The 17021-nt window shown below is 34.6% G+C and overlaps 1 protein-coding gene across 1 annotated transcript in view; it reads right to left on the bottom strand.

Annotated features, from left to right (window-relative positions):
* LOC133527617 (neuroligin-4, Y-linked-like) overlaps positions 1-14329 on the bottom strand; it is a 65373-nt gene extending 51044 nt beyond the window's left edge. The window contains exon 1 of the mRNA XM_061864697.1: positions 13723-14329. The gene's annotated coding sequence lies outside the window, so the exon portion shown is untranslated. The remainder of the gene's footprint in view (positions 1-13722) is intronic.
* Positions 14330-17021: the final 2692 nt, after the last annotated feature.

Here is a 17021-nt window from a genome sequence, read left to right as displayed (position 1 = left end):
TAAACACTGAGATAATAAGGAACTTTAACAACACGTGCGAACTTAATGAACCGAGGAACATAAGTAAACATATTTGCCATTAGAAAATAGTTGCAATCCTTATCAGTAAACTAGAAAAGGATGGCATTAACTCTTTATTTAGGCATTTCAATAAGCCGTCTTTTTTGCACCGCACCAGTTTAAACAAACGCAAACAATAGAAAATTCGCAAATGACCTTCGATAAGCCAGGTAGTCGGTCGAAGGGTTTAGTTGCACTTGAAATGGTTACACCGTTTTAACACTTACGTGTTTTGTATGAGTGCAAAATTACGTGCCGCTACTTAATATTTCACAAACTCTCAAATTGAAATATTCAACATTCGAAATATATAAATTTTTTATTTAATAATTAATTATACATTTTAAAAGCTTATTTAACACTTTATCGTATATTTGCAAATATATATCATACAATAAAATTATTCTATTTAACATAATCACGGAGTTATGTTATACTTAATCTAATCATGTCCATATTATGATTTCTGCTCGCAATCCCGCGGTGCGTCACGGGTCGTGCCGATCACTGCTTATGACATTAAGTCCCCTTATAATAATATGTACACAAAAGTTTAAATAAATAAATAGGATCCATTGATTTACTTTTACAAAAGCGATTACGAAGTTGCACAGTGTCTTCAAAACGGCGTATCTGTAAACAGGGCGCTTTTTTCACTTTTCTAAAGCTACCTGGAAGAATGCCGAAGAATTATCTTTCACGTTTACAACCAACAACGTCAAGTAGTCAGACTTACAACTTATCCTGGAAATGCATGGATCATTTACAGGCGTTTACAGATTCAACAGAAATGGGCATATTTCGTGGGGTAAACAATCGCGTGCCTTCAAGGCCTACGTTTATTATGTTGGTATAATACATGCGGTCGCAATCGAAGCGTGTAAAAGACAACAATTGCCTCTAGCATTACATTTCAAATGTGTCTGCCGTCTCTAAATTGACAAGTAAGAAAGTACGAGTAATCCGGTTACGTAATCACACTTTTCTTTACTAATTTATTATAAATTCACATTTGACCTTTCTTATAGGTTTCCCTAAAATATACACACATCGTTATTGCGGGAGCAAAAACAAGCCTGTCAAAGAACACATGTAACACAATGTCTGTTTCGTATAAACGGAATATTCTGCCTTCAAATTTTACAACTCTAAGATCTGTTTCATATCTGGCATGAAGTTTTCGCTGGAAAAGGTCAATCAAACTCGTATTTCACTATGGTAACGCTGACCTATAAGTCACCGTGTCAACTTGAATATAATTTATCAATGTTTTTAATTTTGATGTCAGTATTTACTTCTTAAAGTATTTTATTTTGATTTTCGTAAGAGACGATCAACAAAATTTTCTACTGCTACATTTTGAACTCATAGGTAAATATAAACGTTTCTCGATAGGAGTGTAACTTCTACTCGTATTACTGATCATCTGTCATAATCTTTCGGTACTTCACATCGTTGTTGCTCCCTCGACAGTGCCGGATTAACCATTAAGCAAAATAAGCACTTGCTTAGGGCACCACGTGTAGGGGGGCACCAAAATAGTAGGAAACAAAAAACGCGCAGGCTGCATCAGCATGGCAGTCGTAGTGTAGTACTTATGTACACGAAACTTTTTGATACGTGTGCAAGTACCCATCTGATAATAACGAAGGGTCGTAAGAGAGTGAGAACACGTAAGCACATCTCCAACCTTACGCGGAGGCCATCACAGCTAGCTCATGGTCAAAAAATCTTACCGTCGGGCTTGTGGCCAACCGATTTTCTCGACGTAGTTTACCGATTTTGTAGCGTATTTTGCTCTTTTGCACACCAGATGTGTTAGATGGCCAGGCCGAGTAGCTGCAGAGCCGCGATCCTGCGACCTAATTGTCATAGTGTTATAAAGGGCCCCGCAAAGGCCAAAAAATAAAAGCATCTTATCAAGTTGCGCTTTCGAGTTAAGCCAAAGGCCGAGCAGTAGGAGGACCGTGATTACCTGATTACATAGGTTCGATTTCAAGCCACTATTTTGCAGTTCAGCGTTAGGTCTTATGCGACGCCAGGCCTTCTACTTTATGCAAACTGTCTCACTTTTGCTTGGCCATGGATCCAAATCCATGCTGTTCTCTCGCAGCTGGGCTGCCTTGCTCATATCTCACCATTGGTTGTATTATATGATAAAGCGCCGCGATCGGACGCTCCGGTCGTCCAGCTATTCATACCTCGCCATTGGTCAAATTCAAGCCTTGCTTTCTTCAAGCTCGACCTTTGGCCTCATCCGTTAGCGCCGACCGAACGCTCCGCGCGTTTAGCCTTAGACTTTGCCTTTAAAAACACTGATTTTCACGATTTAGGCCAATCAAATTAGATCAAAAAATAGCGTTTTCAGGAATTAATTCCCAGCAAGCTGGAAATTGTTTTAATACATTTATTTGGTCCTAAATGCGTGTAATCGGAGTTTGCTCGATCCCAGGAGGTGTCACATTTTGGGATCCTTAGGAGATATTTTTTTCCTTTGGATTGCCAAACCACTCGATGTAGAAGGAACCCACTATCAATTACAATAGCACTTGGTGGATCAGACACTGGTAAGAAAGCGTTTTCGGATTATTAACATGATTTTACCAAAAATAAAAAATGTCGACCTTTTTTTACTGTTTACCACGAATACATATTAAGGTACCTTAAATCAATCAATATATTTTATTGCAAGAACATAGTTAAATTACATTTCGGATCCTCAGATATCAATTTTAATAATACTCGTAATTAGAACAAATTTTCCGTCGGCCGTACCATTTTCGATTTGCAAGCAAAAAACTGAAAAAGAGGAAACATTTATGCACACCTCCTGGAATGGAGCAAACTCGGATTATACGTATTTTTAGGTCCAAATTCGAAAAAATCTAATTGTATTGGCCTAATTGTGACACATTATTATTTAAGAAAACGAGACTTAATCGCGTTTGACTAAGTTCTAAAATTACCTCCAACGTCAAGATAATGATGTCGACTTTACCCAGTCTTCTCCGAGACCATGGGGACAACGCCGTCCTTGAAACGTCTGATCAGAGGTAATTTTAAAGCTTACCTTATTAAGTCCCGTTTTCGTAAACAATAATTTGCTATTTAAGACATTTGTGGCCATTGGTACTTGTTCTGACAAGAACCAATGGTCAATGGCTAAGCCCCTACTGAAGCTCGGCCTTTGCCTGTGCGGAGTACGGTCTATGTCTTACGTCTTCGGTTACACTTGGACAATGGTTGGCTTGGCCTCCGCCCTTCTTCGAATTTGCTTACACTTGACCTTACTTACTGTTGGAACATTACTGCTGCAGTACTGCAGTCTGTGATAAAATGATGTGACGGATTGAAAATTTTATTCTCAGCAGTACGAGTAATGCGGCAATAAACGTCACTCAATTTACCAAGAAAATTAAATGTAATCTTGATGAGGGGGCACCATGGTCTAGAAATGCTTAGGGCACCAAAATGTCTTAATCCGGCACTGTCCCTCGATAACGATGTATGGTAATACATGGGTAATAAACTAATTTTACATCATTGACATCTTGTTGGATACATACTAGTAATTTATTCTCTAGCATTAGCTTATGAAACTGCTAGCTTAACAGACGCGATTGATTGGTTTTGTATAAATTTCATATTGACACTTGGAGAGACTTTATACCTCCAAATCATATTAGTATTAGCAACTCTGACATCATATTAGTATTAGCACTCTGACATTGGGGACCTTATACATCCCCAGATTTAAGGTATTTAAGCATAGAGACTATACATATATGTTGTATTATAGTAATTATTTATTTTAAGATCATTACAATGTAATGTTTAGTCAGGTATTGGCTGTTGTAATTATACATGTTTTAATGCATTTTCATGACACTATATGATTACTATAAATGTAGTATTGACTTGTAAAAGAGCCCTTCTAAATATAAATGTTTATAGTTCCAAGTAGTGTTTTCATCAAGCCCTAATCCAGATCTTCGAGATTGTTATTTGGGGACAAATTTACCTTTTTTTCTCTCACCAGTAGGGCTAAGATGGTCGACTCTTTATCATTTGTCACCAAGCCTGTGACGTTTCAACAAGTATGTAAATGCAAAAGTGACGCATGACATGACAGGTGATAAAAATGCGACCATGGTACCGCAGCTGAGTGAGATAGGCCTAAAACCTGACGTAAATTTCATTCAAATCTTGCCGCTATTAAATGATATATAAAAGAAAATATATATATATATTAGGACAATATTACACAAATTGACTAAAGTCCCACAGTAAGATCAATAAGGCTTGTGTTGTGGGTACTTAGACAACGATATATATACTTAATATATAAATATTTATAAAAACATAGAAAATACCCATGATTCAGGAACAAATATCCGTGCTCATCACACGAATAATTGCCCTTACCAGGATTTGACCATCTGCTTCATAGGCAGCGTCACTAGGCTAGACCGGTCTTCAAAAAATAATTGCATGGTGGGGGTAAGTAAAGCGATCCCAGCGCATAAGGTGGTAAAAATTAGAACTAACTGCGGATAGCGTCTTTAACATTTCGTACAAGTTATATGGCTCGAAATGAAACTTTGATTTACGATTTCTCTTGAATTATTCATTTAAATTGTATGGTGTAATGTAAGGGACCATTGTAATCTGTATGAAATGCTTAATATATAACTAACGTATTTAATTTGATAATGGTTAATAATATATCCATGTAAATAGCTTTGCAAATGCCACATATCACGTGATCTTTTTCTAGAAGTTAAGAATGTGTAGTAAGTTATGCTTAAAAGATAGACATTTAACATCACGGACTTTTTTGTAGACCTATGAATGAAAAACAACCCCACCATACATTGTGTTGTTATAGCTCAAACGGATTAGGCAGCGTTTTCGATTAAAGGTCCTAGCCAGCGTGATTTTTTCCGACAAACTCGTTATATTTCAACCAATTTACACAAAACCTTAACAAGTTATACTTATATACCTAAGCCTTCCTCAAAAATCACTCTATTGATAGATGAAAGTAGTATGAAAATTCGTTGAGTAGAGAGTTTTTATGAGTAGTTTTATAAGATGTAGTGAATTGACGTTCTCCCCTAGACTTGCGGACACTAGGTTGCGTCACAGTCGTGCACATAGCGATTACCTATATGTATACCTATCGGCAATAGTACCTACATTGTGCAACGAGGAGCGTTAGTGAAATATTGCCAAAGAGAGTATAGATTCGCGGCAACCGCAGGCTGTAGTTAATTAAAGACTCGTGTTTGCAATATTCTTACGCCCGGAGTTACAATGTTTTTCATAACACTTGCGAAGAAAAAACTAAATTTTAAGCGAAAAAATTCTTCACATTTCATACAGTCGTCCGCCATATTATCATTTTTTGACAGGGATGGAAGCCACAGATCCATCCGGCATTTAGCCACGATTGAAAATTGTGTACTAATATTTTTAACAGCTATTAAATTTGGTAATCAAATAAAATATCTTTTATAAATAACAAAAACATTAAATTATAAACGTTAAATTAGAATCGACCTCTAATTTACCGTCTACCAAAAATGGTTACTTTAAATTGGATTGCATACCGTTTTATTAGGCACACATGAGGTTTTTTTTTATTATAAATTTTAGTCCTCACTTTAATTTCATCGTAAGTATCAATTGTCATTAAGGTATTGAAAAAAGATATCATCGTTGCAAAGTATCTCCACATTTGTATGTGATAGCGGTTTTAACGACAAAGATCCGTTATCGATCTAAGGCCCAAACGACGCAATGAATCTTTACTGATAAACTTTTAAGCTGACAGTTTTACTTGTTACTGGTGTAACTTTAGCGTTCTTTAACGTTTTTTTCTTTTTGTTAAGTTCAATCAGTTAAGGATAATATATCTAAGCATACCTAAGTATTATAGTCTGCAGCGGTAGATAGTAAAAAGCGGCCAAGTGCGAGTCGGACTCGCCCATGAAGGATTCCGTACCATTTATGACGTATTAAAAAAAACTACCTACTAGATCTCGTTCAAACCAATTTTCGGTGGAAGTTTGCATGGTAATGTATATCATATATATTTTTTAGTTTTTTTTTTCTGTTATTTTAGTAGTTACAGGGGGGGGACAGACATTTTTCCACTATGGAAGTGTCTCTCGCGCAAACTATTCAGTTTAGAAAAAAATGATATTAGAAACCTAAATATCATTTTTGAAGACCTATCCATAGATAACCCACACGTATGGGTTTGATATATATATATTTTTTTTATAACGCATTAAAAAAAAATATTTATTGGATCTCGTTCAAACCAATTTTCGGTGGAAGTTTGCATGGTAATGTACATCATATATTTTTTTCAGGTTTATCATTTTCGAAATAAGTAACTCTTTTTATTTTCGGGTGACTTACGTTGTTAATATATTTGAAAGTTTTATATTTAGGAAATATGCAACTGTGTTAAATAATTATTGTAAAGTGAGTGTAATAATAATAATAAAGAGAAAACCTATATCCTAATCCGGTATATTCCCGACACAAACGTCCCCATAACACCAGCGGCGTCCCCATGTTGAACAGCCAACGATATACGTTGGACCGGGTACGAACCAGACCTAGGATCGCAACCCCTATCCCGCAAGCGCTTAGCCAGGTCCCTCATAAAACCTTTTGCCTCGTAATACCAAAGCTCGGCTGACTTGATAGCAAGAAGGGAGTGAGGGAGGGATATTTGAATCGGTTGAATTGAAGATTCCATTCATTTATCCATACACATTATCTGTTATTCATTTTGTCACATTTTTACGATCCATGCCTTGCTTTACATCATGTCGTGAACATTGATTTTTGAGTTTCTGCGGCAATCAATCATATCGGGATACCTACATATTTTACTTGAAGATTTTATTTCCGAGAATGTGGTAAATGCAAGGTAGTGACCATTGGCTTATTTGTTTCAGCTCTACCCGAATAGGTTGGAATAATATAGCTTCGTCAAGACGTCATAATGGCGATCTCATAAATTTTCTCTCTTAATTAATCCACTTGTTGCGTTTTTACATATATTAAGGTGCTCGGAACGAGGGATGGAATTATCAGTGTTGTTTGTAATAATGCTAATATTATGTTGCAGGTGATTTCCAGCGATCACTACCAATTTGTCTCTTTGTCATGCCACGTGGACAGATGATAGCCCCGTGGATGTAATTTATAAAGGACCTGGATTTTAAAACCCGGTAAGAATTATAAACTCTTTATCCCTGCAATTGGAATCACGATGATCTATATTAAAAATAAAATCGAGTCACTTAAAACTGTATCATATTAAAATATAACCTTCTTTAACCGAGAGCACTTTCTTTGTTCTTAAAGTCTTTTGGAATATCTTTTGGAAGCGTTTGTCCTTTTAGAGCACCCATTCCTTTGGGAGCCCCACTCTTTATGGGAGCACCATTCTTTTGAAGAGCCTTGTTTTTTGGATTCTTTCTTTTGGAGTGGGTTTCTGTGAACGTTCTGTCCGGTCGAGGATGCCCTACCTCGAGGTGATATATTAACCGCAAGACTATGAGTTTCGCGTTTCTTTTTTCTCCCAAGACTTATATACGATCTTAGAACTCGTACGTAATGACACATTTTGCAGATTTGTAATAAAATGAATAACTTGTACAGCTACTTTTCTTCTCTTCTGTTTTCTCACACATTCCGTAGTTATTCACACGCACATTCATACATACATACTCACATACATACACACATACCCTCACATAAACACTTTCACTTACATACAACTTACTGAGACCTTTTTAACCGTCTTTGTACTTAGTTTGATAGTTAGTCATATAATAAAAAAATCTTAGATTTAATCTAGCTTTAACAATAATATAGTGTGAGGATCAATGTACTGCTGCTCCCGTAATGCCAAATTCTTGAAAAAAATATATTCTTCTTTATTTATTATTATTAAATGTACTATTGCAATGTAGGTAATTTCATACATTTCCTCACATCGTTTTAGAAAGTCAGACATTAAATCATTTTTTTTATTACAAACTGATCGGCGATTGGCCCTAGTCACACCTGATGGAAAGTGAAGACAGGACCTAAGATGGAGCTCACCGGTTCAGTAGTAGCATATTCACTCTTGCTTTAAAGAGACCGAGGTCATATTTTTCAGAGAATACAGATGGCGGGAGCGCATTCCATTTTTTAGCCGTCCATACCGTAAAGAGGAGGCAAACCGTTTCGTGCGAACAAATGGAATGTTTACCACGAACGGATGCATTCGCTCCCCGCGCCTGGATGTCCGATGATGGAAGGGGGAAGGTGGGATCAGGTCGTGCAGTTCCTGTGCGCACTCCCCGAAATGTATCTGATAGAACACCGATAGGCTAGCGACTCGACGGCGATGCTCAATGCTCTGTAATTTAGACTTGATAGATAGGTCATCGCCAATGAGTCCATGAGCCCGGCGCTCCATAGTATGGTTGAATTTATTGAGCCCTTCTCATTAACTACCTTAAGCCGTTGAGATTCATGTGCTTAAAAAGAAAACACTCTTTATTTTTTCTAACTCTTAATCTAAAATAACACGAGCAATGGAAAACAAGCAACTCTTTTGTTAAATAAATCAGTGGAACAACATATATTGATTAAAAAGCGGCCAAGTGCGAGTCGGACTCGCCCATGAAGGGTTCCGTACCATTTATGACGTATTAAAAAAAAACTACTTACTAGATCTCATTCAAACCAATTTTCGGCAGAAGTTTGCATGGTAATGTGTATCATATATTTTTTTTAGATTTTTCTATCTGTTATTTTAGAAGATACAGGGGGGGGGACACACATTTTTTCACTTCTTTTCAAGTGTCTCTCGCGTAAACTATTCAGTTTAGAAAAAAATGATATCAGGAACCAAAATATCATTTTTGAAGGCCTATCTATAGATACCCCACACTTATGGGTTTGACGAAAAAAAATATTTTTTTTATGTTTATGACGTATTAAAAAAAAAACTACTTACTAGATCTCGTTCAAACCAATTTTCGGTGGAAGTTTGCATGGTAATGTATATCATATATTTTTTTCATTCAGTTATTTTAGAAGTTACAGGGGGGGGGAGGACACACATTTTACGACTTTGGAAGTGTCTCTCGCGCAAACTATTCAGTTTAGAAAAAAATGATATTAGAAACCTCAATATCATTTTTAAAGACCTATCCATAGATACCCCAAACGTATGGGTTTGATGAAAAAAGATTTTTTGAGTTTCAGTTCTATGGGGAGCCCCCAAAATTTATTGTTTTTTTTTCTATTTTTGTGTAAAAATCTTAATGCGGTGCATAGAATACATCTACTTACCAAGTTTGAACAGTATAGCTCTTATAGTTTCGGAAAAAAAGTGGCTGTGACATAATCGGACAGACGGACATGACGAATCTATAAGGGTTCCGTTTTTTGCCATTTGGCTACGGAACCTTAAAAAAGGAGTGGAGAGACCAAGAAGTTTTTCTTCCCTGAATATCATCGATAGCGGATGAGTGAATTACATTCAAAATTGAAGTCTGTGAGTCCGAATGGTCACTAATAATTTGAAACCGTCCTCTAAATATCAAAAAGTAAAAGATGTGTCAAACTTGGCAGCTGATGATTCAATTGCATTCAAAATCAATATCTGAGTTCGCGGAATGTCTCTTAACATCTCGCTGCATTAATAAATTTATAAAATGAAACGTCTTTGTAGATAGTATAAATATACAATATACTTATAATTATAGTGATTCTCTAAGGTTTGTGATTAGATATTTCTCGATTTTTGTCGGGATATATGAGCACCTAATCAGTTCATACCCCGGATTTTTGGGTACGGGAATGTTATACATTAGCCAAAAATGAGTAAAAACTGTAAAAAAAGAAACTATTTGAACATTTGTAAGCCCGTTGTGTCTTACTACTCTTACTACCTATTTGTTATTCATAGTTTAGTAACTATTTTACATTAAACACACGAAATAATTCCCGGAATTAAAAAATCGAAATGTATACTGTATGCTAATTACAAACTGTAGATAGTAGGTAAAGGTTTGGTTTACCACCCAAGTGAACATAAAACTGGGTATTATTGTTGTTGGTGGTATTGGAACTGTTATGGAATAATATTGTATAATAACTAATTAATAACAAAAACCAGTTGAATGCGTTTAAGGAAAAATAACGTACCCACAAAATCGTGTTCTGTTACTAAACTTCTAACGTCCACTTCTTTAACTTCAACTTCAACATTTATTCAGCAAATAGGCCACAAGGGCACTTTTACACGTCAACATGGACTTTACATACAAGCAAAAACAACAACTAGTATTATTGTTTAAAGAAAAAGTAAGTAAACTATTATTATTACTCAGAGATGTATAAAGTCTCTAAATGTCGAATAAAAAAAATCTAAAATAATAATAATAAAAAACACAAAATCTTAAATTAGTTCGAGGTGTAAATATCTCTAAATGTCACAACTAAATGATTTTTATCAAATTATCCTTAGAGATGTATAGAGTCTCTAAGAGTCAAAATTCCGTATAATTAAAACATTCATTAGGATAAAAGAAACATACGAGAACCGAATGAGGGGTCTCACTGTAATTATACTCAAAAATAAAATTAGCTTAAACAGACCAGTCTCCCCAAACAGCACCCGTTCACGAGTATGACGCGTATCTCAGCCATCGCCTCCCTCAACCTTCATTCGGGAAAGTGGCGACCCGATCAACGACGCCACCGTAAGCAAAGACTTCTAAGCGAGCATGACATGTTCAAGCTAACGGGGTATATTAATATTTAAATAGTAATAACATGTAGCTGTGAGACACACCATTTTGTCCTTGTATGTTATATAAAAAACGGTATAGCTACACAAAAGAGTTAGAGCCGGGTCGCACTGTGGGCTGAAATTCGGCTCTCATTGACATAGAAACCGTAGTTGTTATTTTTATATTTTTTTGATTGAAATAGGTTTTGCCCAGCATTATTATGGTAAGCTATGAATTTTAGACGATTTGGAATGAAAACTGTCGAGTTACGAATTAAAAATAAATAAATGTAAGGAGCAGGAACAAGAAATCATTATTACTCAAGAATCGCTAAACAAACTATAATATCCTCGCAGGTAGTTATACTACGAATTATTTGTGATTTATATGGCATACTACTTTATATCCGTCACGGGTGCGATTTTTTTAAATCATTAATTGTTTCTATGGAAAAAGCACAAAAACCAAAGTCAACAATTTAAGATATTTTTGCTTGAAATTGGTTTTCCTCAGTGTTTTTATGGTAAGTTATAAGTTTCAGGCGATTTTAATTGAAAATAATAGAGTTAAGATTTTTTTTTATGTATGGTGCGGTGCCCTAACAAAATATCAAATAATTCATGAACGTACGATAATATCATACGGTAATATCCTCGCAGATGGTTATACTACGATATATGTATTTGTGATTTTTTGGCATACTACATATATCGGTCAAGGGTGCAGTTAAAAAAAAAATTAATTGTTTTTATGGAAAAAAAAAATAACCAAAGTCAACATTTGGAGATTTTTTGATTGAAATGGGTTTTGCCCAGTACGTTTATGATAAGTTATAAGTTTCAGACGATTTGAGTTGGAAATAGTAGAGTAATGTTTTTTTTTTTTAAATGTATGGAGCCGGAACAAAAAATCAAAATATCCGAAGAACCGCAACAAATATGGTCTGTACAACAAATTCGTAGAATAACCATCTGCGAGGATATTACCGTATTTGTTGCGGCTCTTGAGATATTTCGATTTTTTTGTTCGGCCTACATACATTTTTTTTTAAATCATAGCTCTGCTCTATCGAATCGTCTGAAACTTATAACTTAGCATAAACACACTGAGCAAAACCAATTTCAAGCAAAAAAATGTTAAATTGTTGACTTTAGTTTTTGTGCTTTTTCCATAGAAACAATTAATGATTTAAAAAAACCGCACCCTTGGCAGATATATGTAGTATGCCAAAAAATCACAAATAATTTGTAGTATAACCACCTGCGAGGATATTACGGTTTGTTTAGCGGTTCTTGAGTAATAATGATGTTTTGTTCCTGCTCTATACATTTTTTTTTTAAATCGTATTTCGACATTTTTCATTCCAAATCGTCTAAAATTCATAGGTTACCATAACAATGCTGGGCAAAACCTATTTCAATCAAAAAATATAAAAATAACAACTTCGGTTTTTATGTCAACAATAGCCGAATTTCAGCCTACAGTGGGTCGCAACATTTTTTAAGCAATTTCGAAATTCTAAAAGAAGAAGGTTCTTAATTCGATTGTAACTTTTTTATGTTTGTTCCTTCAAAATCCGTCATTGCTCGACCGTATTGCTTTCTTTTTTTTTTAAATTAAAAGTATACTTACAGTCTGGTCCCATTTTTGTAAAAATCTAGTTCTGATGATGAGATCCATGAGGAATTGAGGGAATTTCTCATATTGTATAAACATATATATGATAATTTTTGCAGTTTCATCCATAAATCAAACATTTACTTTTTTTAAAGTGACATTTTATGAGGTGGAACTGCTAATGACGACCAGAACAGAACTCCTCAACGACACGTTTTTCACGTTTGGATATGTCTTCTACGTTAAGTTTCTTCAGCAAAAAAGGTCTTAAGCAACATTTTTGTCTCAAGTTCGAGTTCTGATGATGGATTGCATAAAAAATTAAGGGAACTCCTCAAATATTATATTAAAATCATATTTTATAGCAATTTTTTATTCTCATCTAAAAACTAAGCATTTGTATTTGAAAAGTGCTATGTAGTGAAATGGAGCTACTTATGAAGACCAGAATGGAACTCCTCCAAAACTCTTACTTCTTGTGGATCGTTAATTATTTTAATGGCATTTTAATCTATTTTCTGTTGGCGATTTTTTTTCTAGTTAAGATTATTGTTAAGTTTTCTACAGTATAATTATTTTATATTGAGTTTTCATGACCTGATTACATCTTACGTTTGTTGGGTTTCTATGAAAGTTGGTAATTTTTTGTTATTATTTATTTTAAGTTCTGTTTTATCCTATGGTAAGATTGGGCAGGGTAAAATGTCGCAATGTATCTTGGTTTGTTACTTAAGTATATGAAATCAATAATAGTACATCTACTTACCTACCTAATGAATTCATTTGATTTTCTTTAGTGAGATACGTGGGCAAACTACACAGAATATTTTATTATTATTATTATTGAAATACTCATGCAATTGTCTAGTTCTAGAATCGATTCCAAGATTACTTTGTTAGGTCATAGTCTTATTTTATTTCTGTAATAAAGCCCTTACTGTGGCTCGATTAAATCAGACCTCAAAACACGTAATTAGAAAGAAAAAACAAGGAATTGACAAGGTACACTTTAGTATTCCTACTAACAAAGATATTTCTTCGCAAGAAGAAAGGTTATCGCTAGCCAAGAGACAAAGGTCGAATAGAAATTCGCGTTGCAAACATTTCGCAAGCATGCTCGCCTTATTCGGTAAGAAATTAAGAGAAAAAGTTAAATACAAATCTATTTATAATAATATCGGCGCCGAAAAATAAAAGGGAATATGCAAAATTGAAATATACTTACATTTCATAAATGACTCCTGAGAGAAACTAGTGCCTCATGAAAATATGTCAGACTCCCCAACACTACTAATAATGTGTTATTTCACCAGACTGGCGTCCATACACGCTTTTCTAAAAAAACACATAAATGTTTTGCGTCACTTCACAAGGTATTATTCTTTATAACACAGTATTAATGCCGAACTAACTTACAAGTTCATTAAATGTTGTATACGCGCTTTAATTTCCACAACGCCGCTACCACGCAAGACCACAACACACCGACGTTTCAAATATACTGGACTGAGCAAGACCTGGCTGACTACCCAGATACAGCTAACTCTTTCTATCCTACACAATTTTCAGGCAGAAATATATCTATCTTGCTCGCACAGCCTGAAAGAGAGCATAGTGAGAGTACTCGTAATACGTATAGGTCAATATCAAACCTCCTCGGGTTCTGGAGGCTGCAGTTAGGGTGGCCATGTTTATTTAACATATTATCAATTTTTAATAGCATAATAAAATAAAAATAAATAACAAATTTAAAGTCACTCAAGTCGTGGGAGGCTATTTAGTGCTACGTATTATACTATTATAATTTACTCATATGATAGTATTTATCGTATCAGTTGTTGAAAATTTATATACAAAAAGTACAATCAAAAAGCTTTACGCAAGCGCTTAATATTGATTAATTGTAACGTTGACTTAGCTACTGTCTGAGAAAAAAATGTTTGTAAACAGATACATAACACTAAAATGACTTTGTATGGTAAAAAATGATATGTGAATATAAAATATAATATATTGTGTACAACTACTAGTACACATGTTGAGAGACTTAATAAAGAGAATGAAAAAAAATGTGTACGCCCTACACGATTCGCCTCGAGTCGGCGACAGGACGCATGCGCGTTTTGAATCAAGCCTCGCCGAGACCAACACAACCGTACACACCCCGAAAATTAATTATTCGAAACACTACCGACCCGTTACTCAAATGATAGACATTATTCATGCCTTTTGCCATTGATTAGTCGCCGAAAGCTAACTTTCTAAAGGTGCGCGTAAATCACTCGCAGTCGCACGTGTAGGGCGCTGGACTGTGAGAGATTATAAAGGTAATATGTTACGTACGTCGTTGGCTCACCGATATATTATGTGTATGTCCTTGTCGCACTGTTTGGGGCAATTATACTACTTCGTTAACTCATCATAAAATTATATAATTACTTACTCGTACATACACTCCTACGCTTTTACATAATTGATAATACAAGTTGATCGCCACTCTAGGTACAAAAATATTGTGGGGTTGGTTTAATATTTAAATCTATAAATTGTTATATTACTATTTAGATTTTTTACATATATGTATACATACTTTTGTTTCTGCTTTTCGTTTATTCTTTTTTCACTTTGTTAGTCTGCTCCTGGGAAAAAAGCAAAACAATACAAACATCAAATCAAAGCCAACCAGGGCTAAGTTAAAGGAACACAGGCTAAGTCCTAAGTTTAAAAACAGACTCGTATAATAATTATTGGTGACAAATGAATTAAATATCGTATTTATTGACATGCCTACAATAAATTATTTAAATATAAAATGATTACTAGCTGATGCCCACGACTTCGCTCGTGTGGCTTTTTATATTGGTTGTTTTACTTCTAAATGGGTATATGAACATTATGCAGCAAAAAATAGCAGTAAGGTTAATATTCGAACATGTGTTTGGTTATTTGTACCAGATGCAAATTTGCAACTCCTTTTTAACTCCCTTACAGTTTAAATTGTTAAGAACTCTTAATTGCTTTTGTGACTTTCTAATATTATGTCTTTCAACGAAGTGTTAAGTCCCTCACTCAAAATAATTTTCGTTCCCGATAAGTACAAACTTTTAACCCCATTTTCATCACTTCAAGGCCCAGTAGGTTCGTGTTCCTCTCTCACTCTTACTGAGATTCTTAGCGAGATAGATGTGCGTGCTCGGCCGTTTAAAATTTTAGTTTGTTTAGTAAGGAGAATATAATAATGCTTCTTTTTAGAAATAATTTTCTTACTATTATTTTTGTATAAAACCTACTATAATTTTTGAACGTCCAGTTTAGGCCTATGTTCGTGATTTTTTTCTATCGAGCGAAAGTTAAAGATTCAGGATCGAATCGCCGAAGTCCCTAGAGAAAGACCTCAACTTTGCTAATTAAATTTTCGAGCAACCGTATTGTGATGAAGTCAGGGATCGGAACCGGTTTTTTGCAAAAACATCGAAATAACCATATATTTCGGTTTATTTTATACTCTAAATGTAGGACTCAGTTGTGTTTTCAGATAACGACTTCGTATTATTAGATTGCCTATTAATTAGAAATGAAGTAATTAACAAAGAACGAAAAAATACCGTTTTCGTTCCCATACAAAAAATACCGGTTTCCGATCTCTGGATGAAGTATTTCTCAAAGCACTGAAAATATTTTTGTTGCATTCAAATATTATAATGTTTTTTATAAGAAATCTCGTTTAATCATTGGTATTTAAAACTTAGATATGGAAAAAAGTCTTCAATTTGTCACTTGCTTCAGATACTTAGGAGGTATCGAAATGGTCCTGGTTTCCAACTTGTAGAATTTGCCACAATATCAAAATAGGCAGAAATCTGTAATTTAAAAGTATAGTTTTGATACGACTGCATAACCAAAGGGTAGATAGTTTATGCTAGCAAGCAATGTGTCACTATCTTGTTTTAACTCAAAACGTGGCATTTAATGACGCGACGTCACAACTGTCACAAGTGACGATGATGTACCTATGATAAATACATTACTGCTCAAAAAATTTACAAAAATGGGTTATGCTCTGGTAGTTAAGATTAAATTAAAATAATCTTTGCTATAAAACTATATTTATAAAAGAATCGTTTTATAGCATTAAACCTAGGTCTATTTTAAGTTTGCGGTTATATCAAAAATACACATTATACTAAATGTTCCTAACTAAATGTCTTCAATACTGTAGACATGTTATGGGAAACTCTAGGTCACATCCACGTCCATTTAACCTAGTCAACTTTACAGGTCTTTATCATCAGGTCATGAAATGGATTATTATTCTTATTATTTCGAAACGAAATGCTTCTTCTACTTAAAAAAACACCTTCTTAAACATGAATGTTCCTTCTTTTCCCTCAATTCAACTTCGTGAGTGGATAAGGGTTAAAGCCTAAAAAAATCTTACCATTTTATCCTTGTAATTAAAGTCCTAACTTTGACTGGGATGAAATCATCGTCAGTTTTGATGTTGTAATGCAATCTTGTACAGGT

Source organism: Cydia pomonella, chromosome 1 (assembly GCF_033807575.1).
Source record: "Cydia pomonella isolate Wapato2018A chromosome 1, ilCydPomo1, whole genome shotgun sequence".
Lineage (NCBI taxonomy): Eukaryota > Metazoa > Arthropoda > Insecta > Lepidoptera > Tortricidae > Cydia > Cydia pomonella.
This window is presented reverse-complemented; position numbering and strand designations above follow the sequence as displayed.